This window comes from Diadema antillarum, unplaced genomic scaffold, assembly GCF_040938485.1.
Source record: "Diadema antillarum isolate AM-2024a unplaced genomic scaffold, OU_Dant_1.0 scf00000011, whole genome shotgun sequence".
Taxonomy (NCBI): Eukaryota; Metazoa; Echinodermata; class Echinoidea; order Diadematoida; family Diadematidae; genus Diadema; species Diadema antillarum.
The window spans coordinates 1,460,020-1,468,840 of record NW_027270900.1 but is presented as its reverse complement, the minus strand read 5'-3'; the positions used below and the strand labels follow the sequence as shown (position 1 = coordinate 1,468,840).

General features: G+C 39.1%; 1 long non-coding RNA gene across 1 annotated transcript; it reads right to left on the bottom strand.

The window, feature by feature from the left end:
* Positions 1 to 3,732: 3,732 nt before the first annotated feature.
* Positions 3,733 to 8,341, bottom strand: LOC139720695 (uncharacterized). Its single transcript, XR_011710173.1, has 3 exons — positions 8,269 to 8,341; positions 5,097 to 5,322; positions 3,733 to 4,153 (listed from the first exon to the last, which is right to left on the bottom strand). It is a non-coding gene; the product is annotated as an uncharacterized lncRNA (long non-coding RNA).
* Between the last annotated feature and the right edge of the window lie 480 nt (positions 8,342 to 8,821).

Genomic DNA, 8,821 nt, shown 5'->3' with positions numbered 1-8,821 from the left:
ACGTTTTGAAAGGGGGGGGGGGAGGTGTCAAAATCGCCTGTCAGTCAAGAGAAAGATCAGGTCTGATTTTTCGGCCGAAAGTTGGCTGACAAGCAAAAAACAAACAAACAAAAACAAGAACAAGTCTTTGTATATTTGCCTGCCACTTCCCTCCCACTTTGCATGCAAAAGAGTGGGACATTCGATCCCTGTAAAGTGTGTGTGTGTGTGTGTTTGTGTGTGTGTGTGTGTGTGGGAACCAAGCTTATCCCTCCCCCCCCCCCCCCCCCCCCCCCCCCCCCCCCCCCCCCCCCCCCCCCAGGGCTGCGCCGGTCCGGATATGGGCTTGTAATCGTGGTGATGGTGACTATCGCCGATCATCCCCCCCCCCCCCACACTTCAGTACGGATTTATGCCGTTGGTATAGTGTCACTGAATTAAAAGAGGCATGGCCTTTCATCTCATCTAATGTATTTTGGTGCTCTCTAACCTCTGAACATGCAAAAAAGACGGATCTTTCGACCATATTCGTGCTTTTTGTTCATCTTGTTAGTTTTACATGTACAGTATTTATACATGTACGCAGAAAGACTAGAAGAACACTGGTCTTATTGCTGTTACGTGACACAGAATTTTTGCAACGCTCTTCGTCTAAACTGAAATAAATAAATTAAAAAATAATTTAAAAAAAAAGTGATAACTTTGACTCTACGAACGGCACTACATCAATGCCCAAACTTTTGGAAGACAAGAATGACAAGCAAAAACTTTATATCAGGTTATAACAGAATTGCACCATATTGTTTTCATGTGCTCTTTAATAAGCTTAGGAAATATAAGCAAATACTTAAATAAAACACAAAACAACATCAGAACTGAAGCTACAATACATAGTAATTCGCCTTCAGAAGGCACCTGAAAAGTGCATTATAATGCAATGATTGACAGAGTGGAATACGCGTGAAGGATTTGAAGTGTTTGCTGTCTATCAAGTATAAAGAAGTTGACAACTCAAATTGGGAGCAAAGGCGCTGTTCACGTTACCCCACGGTAGAATGCACATCTAATCACGCCTAGCTAGCCCTTGCCTGTTAGTCAATAAATAATGTTTTCTAACTGAACAATGAAGTCGCTGTATCTGCCAGTCACTTTTTCTTTTCTGCTTGTAATGTGATTACGGGTATTTAATTCGTTGATGATTTTCAAAGCTGAAGTCCTATCATTGATATTGGTTATTGGTAGTTTGTAAGTAATAAACGAGAAAACAAAGAAAATATCTTAAAAAGGCGCCAAGGAGCACAAATAAGTGCCACGGGTCCCACAGTTAGTGTCATGAAATCATAAGGCGTAAGGTTTCAAGCCTCTAACATGGCAGCTCTTTCTGTCAAAATTTGGCATTACACAGTGGAAGTTTACAACAGGGAGGTGGCCACCTCCCTGTTTACACAAATCGACACACAAATTCACACATTCTTGTACATGCAAAATACTTGTTTATCAAATGCAACATAATCAATACATGTTATCTACCAGCTTTTTTGTCGCAATTTCACAGCAATAACAAAAAAAAAATCGCATAATGTACTTCAAAGTACATTGTATCCCTGCTCTTTGAAACATTTTCCTCAATAACATTATTTCATAATCATGTTTTGTCTTTGCTTTAGTGTGGTCAGTGTTTGGTGTTTGGCTAGTAAATGGGAAACAATAGACTGAAATGGCTTCATATCTTGGCAGGTTGTATTCTTTGTATTGACGCATCTCCAAACTGAAGCCACAATGGGCGATTTCAAAATTGGTGGTAGTGCTAGTAAATGTACTGGTGTATTCTCTCAAAACAACTGCCTGAAATCAAGCTCAAATACCGTCGACGGTCACATTAAACATGCGATACCGATAATTATTATCGATCCCCAACACTAGTGTTATCTTCATACTACATGTACCACGAAGTCACACAAAAATTACACGAAAAAAAAGGGGGGGGGGGAAAGAGAGAGGACGAAATGCCACTGGTTCAAGTCAAATATAAAACATGCAGCGACGCATGCTTCGTATTAAACTAGTGATGTGGAACAAGAATTAAAATGCCACAAACTTCTCAATATCTCCAAAATACGACATCCTTAATTTTACTCTCCGGCACGATCGTGGTGAAAATCAGCACACGCATTACTCATCATGTTATCTGCAAGAATGAATCATTAATTTCCCCCAAAACATGGTCATTTCTTCTAAATCATGCTAATCATGCCATTTTATGCATATTTTATGTGCATTAGATTTTAAGCTCTCAACCCTAAATAAAGCTTCAAATGAGTTTTTTTTTTTCTTGGTAGTATCATTAACAAATTCAAAATATAAAAAAATTGTGGTATCAAAACTGATTTTATGTGTTTGTATTCTATTGTTTTTAAAATTTCTTAAATGTATTTCTTTTCTATTTTTGTTTTTCATCGCTTCTCTTTACCTAGAATAGATGATAACCAAAAAGGATGTTATCTGAGAAAACAGGGAAAAACACTGACTTTACACTTCTTGCAAACTCCATACATTGTACATAGAACAGTCATTGGAAATTGCCATTTTTGGTAACACTGTTCATGAAAGTGTGAAATAAAAAAGGACATGAAATTGCAGCCAAAAACTTTCAACCTCAAAAAATAATTGTGCAAAATGTCGACGGGGGGGGGGGGGGGGGGGGGTGCCTTTTGTAGCCCCCCCCCCCCCCCCCCCCATCCCGGGCTACGTAGGGTTAAAGTCTTTTTATTTTGCTCTACCACAGTATAAACAGCAAACAGCCTGATGGGCAAGCAAACAGCCTGATAGGCAAACTGCCTGAAGGGCCACCAAACAGCCTAATGGGACAGCAGACTGCCCGATAGGTCAGCAGACTGCCTGATGGACCAGCAAACTGTGTGATGGGCCAGAAAACAGTGAATACATAATTATGATAAATACAGGGGAACCTCATTTTGATGAGTTACTTGGGGCTGTTAGAATGGTTTTGTATTTTGTATCTTGTGACAAAAAGGGTAAAAATAAATGAATAAAAAAAATGATGGGACCTGCAAAATCATAGCTTCAGGTGTCTCTCTCTATCCAACCTTGTTATAATGAGGTTCCACTCTGCTTTGAGATGACCATCAATGTTTAACCACAATAGGTGTGGAAGTTGGGACAGGAGAGTGAATGTGTAGAAAGCTTCCAAAGATGGACAGTAATAGGCATCTTAGTCATTTCATCATCAAAGTATGTGGGTTTTTATATCAACTCCGGTTTGAACTCCTATATGTTTGTACATGTGCACAGTGAAACATGTCAAAACGCATCCTCTCAAAAGCATTCTCGATTTTTATGTAACATTGAGCTCTATGGACACTGTGATAACACAATTGTTTACATGGCAATTGACATCAGCAAGCCAATTAACCTGCTATATAAGAGCTCAATAAAGAGCAGATTGGTTAAGCATACCTGCTAACCCTAAGACTTAATAAATCTGAACAAAGAATCAAATAATTTAATAACATGAACTTTCATAAATTTCATATACGTGTACTTCCGAAAAATCAGAACACACTGAAATTAATGCATTTTCTTTCAGTGAAAAATCTGAATATTCAGATTACAACTGAACAGTTGGCAGGTATGCTTTGGGGAGATTCAAAGAAGAACATAACATTGAAAACTGACCATAATACTTACTGAGTACAATAATATTCAGTCCTTAGAAACGCATACAAACATGATCATCTTTTTCCCCTTGTAATACCAGTACAATGTAGTATCATGTCAGTGACTGGCTGATCTAGCATCTCAGCAGAACCTGTCCAAATCTCTCTCATCTCCACTCTATGTTTCTTCAATATGGAGTCAGCTTTTCAGAGCATTGTATTTGACACAGCAAATGGTAGAAAGATAAATCATGTATCCCTCTACTGTTTGCACTCCATTCTCTTAGGCAGGAATAATCATCTTGCACTTCTACCTCCACGAGTTTTTGCATCAAGTTCTATTGCTGTTATTTTCGCTTATTCCATAGATGCTTGTATTTGTTGGCATCAAAATTATCATCGAGATCATCAATGATTTTCACTTTCTTCTTGGGCTGGTAGCGAGTAAGGCGGAGCTTCTTTTCATCCAGAGGCAGCATGTTAACATCTACAGGAAGCTGACAAGGAAAATGAAGAAAATGAAAAAAATGAAAGTCCCTAATACATAAAAGACAAGTCATGTCCTTCCAGTCTTTTGATAGTATGGAGATTATCTGAACTCATATTACTACATTGGTAATTGATGCTATCTTCAAAGAAACATTTAAATGTAAAAATGTGTAGGATAGGCATGCAAGGGCTATTAACAGCATGCTATTTCAAGCCAGATTTTACATTATTTTAATGTGATAACAGACAGTTATAATAAGATGACTGTGAATACAAATTTATGGAAATTCTGAAAACTTTTTCTGTACATAGTTTTGTGGTACAATGTAGTATTGGTGATGGTGGTGGTGGTAGTGTGTGTGTGTGTGTGTGTGGGAGGGGGGGGGTGTAGTTTACAAAGACATGGGTTTTTGTATGAATTACACTGCTTTTCAGGAGTTGACTAAGGGTACATTTGAGCACTCTAGAGCAAACAAAGTGAAGTGAACTAAAGTGTGCCATACTGAACTGTTCCAGATTGAAGTGCTAGAGAGCTCTGTTGAGAAAGCGTACCTCATGAGTTATTTTTAGAACAGGCCACGCATTTTGTAGCAGGAGGGTCATTCACCTGGCGTGCTTGAACTACTTTTAGCTGTCCCAAACATAAAGTTGCATTATGAGGTATGTGCATGTTACGCGCATTCTCTCACAGCGAACTTTTGGTACGCTTTTGGTACCCTTTTGGAGCACATCGGGAAGTGGTTCACTTTCGGCTCAGTACAGTACAGTACAGTACAGTACAGTACAGTACAGTACAGTACACTTAAAGAACGTTCAAGCACTCATCTGGTGCGGATACAGTGTGGTACAGTTCGCTTTAGGAGAGTGCTTGAATACACTCTATGTCTGCTTACAGCACCAACTTGGCACTTCAAGAAAGACACATCTCAAAAATATGAACAAAAAGCATACCTTCAAGATCTTCCTGGGTTCAGAGTACATGATACGATAAGTTGAGCCATCAGTGTTAACCACGACTGTCGGGTACATCCTTGGGTAGATTTTGCGATTGGTCTTGGCAATTGCAGCTCTGTTTGAATTGCACCTCATCAACACTGCTGTTGGAGCTACATTTGACACTGCTGGTCTCAGCAAATGCCCCTTACAGAGCTGGCAAAAGACTTCCATTTTTTCAGTTCTAGAAGTCAAGGCAACAGTACAAAATATCATGTACAAATGATACTTAAACATTTTTGTTGTATTCCTTAAAGGAGATGGCTAGTAACTGATCAGTGGGAATCAGTGGCAATGCTGGGGATGATTGTTCCAATCCTTGTGGAATTCATTTAAGAGTACATTACATCTATTATTGAGTGAAAATCATTTGCTTCAGAATGGTCTCATATTCAAGTAATGTGCAGTTTAATGTTTCCAGTTTAGCATGCCTGTACAGTGATAGGGCATTAAACTGCACATTACTTGAATATGACAAAGCAATCTGAAGCTAAAAATGTTCACACAATTGATATACTGTATAATGTACTCATACATGAATGCCACAAGAATGGGAAAATTCATCCCCCAGCATTCCCACTGATCAGTTACTAGCCATCACCTTAAAGTCAGAAAACACTTTTTATTTTCTAATATACCAATTGTTCTGCTGTTTTGTACTTGATTTCTTGCTCATACATTGTAAAAATAGGCAGAGAAATCTGACATCTTGATTTCCACAGTATTCTGTGTACTAGTAGTCTGTGTGTTTACAGAAGATGTACCGGTAGCAAAATATCAATGAAATATCAAAGAAACTGATTCATTATGCACAGCACACCAGCATGACAGTGACTTAAAACATACAGCTGCAGCACACTAATGAGTTGGTTTGCAAAATATTGTGTAAACATGCGAAGGTCCAATGAGAACATAAATGTCCATGGACACATGTATTGGATATTCTTGACAAATAGGCCTAAAGGTGAAAGAAAGAAAGAAAAATGAGTAATGGTAAAGTCATCTTTTTTTCCAAAGTTTGCTTTGCATTGGTATTTCAATGAAACTGACTTAAAACACAATTTCATGTTTAAACTAGAAATGTCGCTAAGGCAACTGTATGCCTCCCATCCGCCATAATGCATGACTCTCCTAATAGGTCTACAGTACATGTGGACAATGTGTGATTACATTTTCACAAAATTGGAAAAATATTAAAATGACAAGTTTGTCACAAATGTGTTGAATGTTCACCTTCCTTGACCTAGGTTTAATTGGATGAATAAAAGAGCATGTATTTGGGGATTTAAGGACTTTAACTTGACTTTGCCCATTCATAAGTTTATGCATTGAGTAATTTTCAAGGTATGGAGAAAACGTGCAATTTCTGTATTGAAAAGTACATTGTTACCATTTTCATCTGACCTTTGACCCTCAAATTCATAGGATAATCACTGTCAGGCAGAACATGCATAAATATGTAGAAAGTTTCAAGATAACTTGAGTTACTTCCGAGATATGGAGGAAAAAGTTAGTTCAGCACTTTCCTTTGATCTTTGACCTTTTGACCTTTGAGGCAAAAAAAAAAGTTTCCAGAGAATCTCTATTAGGTTAGACAAGCATACACCAAGTGTAAAAAAAATAATCCTGCTGGCATTGCATAAATATGAGGGAAATAGTAAAATGTTGAAGTGTTGCCCTTGACCTTTGACCCCTGACCTTTGACCCCATGAACCCTAAATTCTCTAGATAATCACTGCCAGTCAGTACATCCCCATGGAGATACCTTGACCAATTTCCAAGTTATGGAGAAAAAAGTGAAGTTTTAATATTTTTTACTTGACCTTTTGACCTTTGACCCTTGACCTCATGACCCCAAACTTTCACCAGCGAATCTTAATTGGGTAATACATATACGTGTATACACTAGGTTTCAAGAAAATATCTTCAGGCATTGCTTAGAAATGGTGGAAAAAGTGAAATTTTATGTACTTGACCTTGACCTTTTGACCTTTGACCTTGAGCATGTGCACCCAAAAGTTGATAGGCACAACTTCACCCCCTAATACACATACATGCCAAGTTTCATTAGGATACCTCAAAAGGTTACGCTGTCCACAAAATTCATTACGGACAGACGGAAGGACGGACGGACGGACGGACAACCCGAAAACATAATGCCTCCGCCCGCCACCACTTCGTGGTTGAGGCATAAAAATTCTGTTGAATCCAAGTAAAAGGCAATGTTAACACTGATGTGTCATGTCCGAAACAAAACAGTAATGCAAACATCTGTTGCTTTTCAAATCAGCAAGACTTTGTGTTACTGCTAGGAGAGGATGTAAAAGATACCAAATATGAGTCACATACTGAAGATAAATACACTTATTTTGAAACTCTTCTCCCCATTTTCCCTCCATTGTACATGGATGAGTTAATATAATGTACAACACACATGCAGTTATCAAAATCCTAGGTTAATTTTAGGCATAAATTTTATCTGGTCGTTGGGGAAATGTTCCGCGGAGAGTGCGTCTGGCTTCACGGAACCCTTCCTTAGCGAACGTCAAAAAAAATAAGACTCCTCCAGACAGATGGATCTTTCTGTCTAACCTAGGGCCTTCTTGCCCATCCAGAGTCTGTAGAGACACAAGTCAATTTACAGGCCGATCTTTCGGTCGGTCAAGTCAAGCCCTAGCCTAAATTAGGTGCAATACAATAATGATCTACAGGCTACATGTATATTGTCAATATAATGTTACAGTTGTGGTTCATTCTATTTCTACATCTTGTAGTTGTACTGCCCGATGTAAAATAATATTATGATACAAGAGGAACGGGTGAGCAAATGTATGATTGCTGTATCTGGTCCATTTGCCTAAATAGGTTCCGGTTGTTAACAATTATGTCACGTCCGAAACACAGTTTGTTCACACGTGCCTTCACACAACACAAGACGAGATTCACTAACTTGAAATTGTACATATTGGACTGAACTAAATTTTACTGTACTAGACTGTAGCTGTAGTAGTATAGACTTTTCTATCCACCTATGCTAGAGTGGCACGGGAATCTAGCGCTCGACTGTGGCAGTTAGTGAAAATTTATGGCAGTTCGATAGGTAGGTAATTCAAAAGATATCACTTCCTACCTGGAGTAAGGCACGCAGGCAAGATTTTGATAGCAGCGGTGCAGTATACGAGTGTCAATTCGGCGGATCAAGGATGGACAGCTCGTGTGTACGTGAGTAGGGTTAGTGCATATAGTGTACATTACATGTCTATGCGCTGCTGCTGCATCATGTGTGTGTTAGCTAGCACCTCCTGACAGTCGTCACGCTCCTGACGGAGAAGGGGCGGAGTAAACGTAGATGGCGCTACGCAACAAGCTGGCTTCGGACCGTGCTTCGGACTCGACTAGCTACACTTTATACTCGCTAGAGCTAGCACACAGCCACAATACCAAAGCGCACTTACAGTGTGTACATACAATGAGTATACTGTAGTACATTGTACATTACACGTAAACCACTGCGATCCACCACGTACGTGTGTGGGGTGCAGCCGGTTGTTATAGTGTGCACTGTGTATGGTTTCTAGCTCTCTATCTAATCGAGTACGTGGGATGTCCTGTGAATCATCGATATGTGGGTACCGTGACCGGTATGTAAAGACTGACATTCTTTTATATAATTGTGATTTATT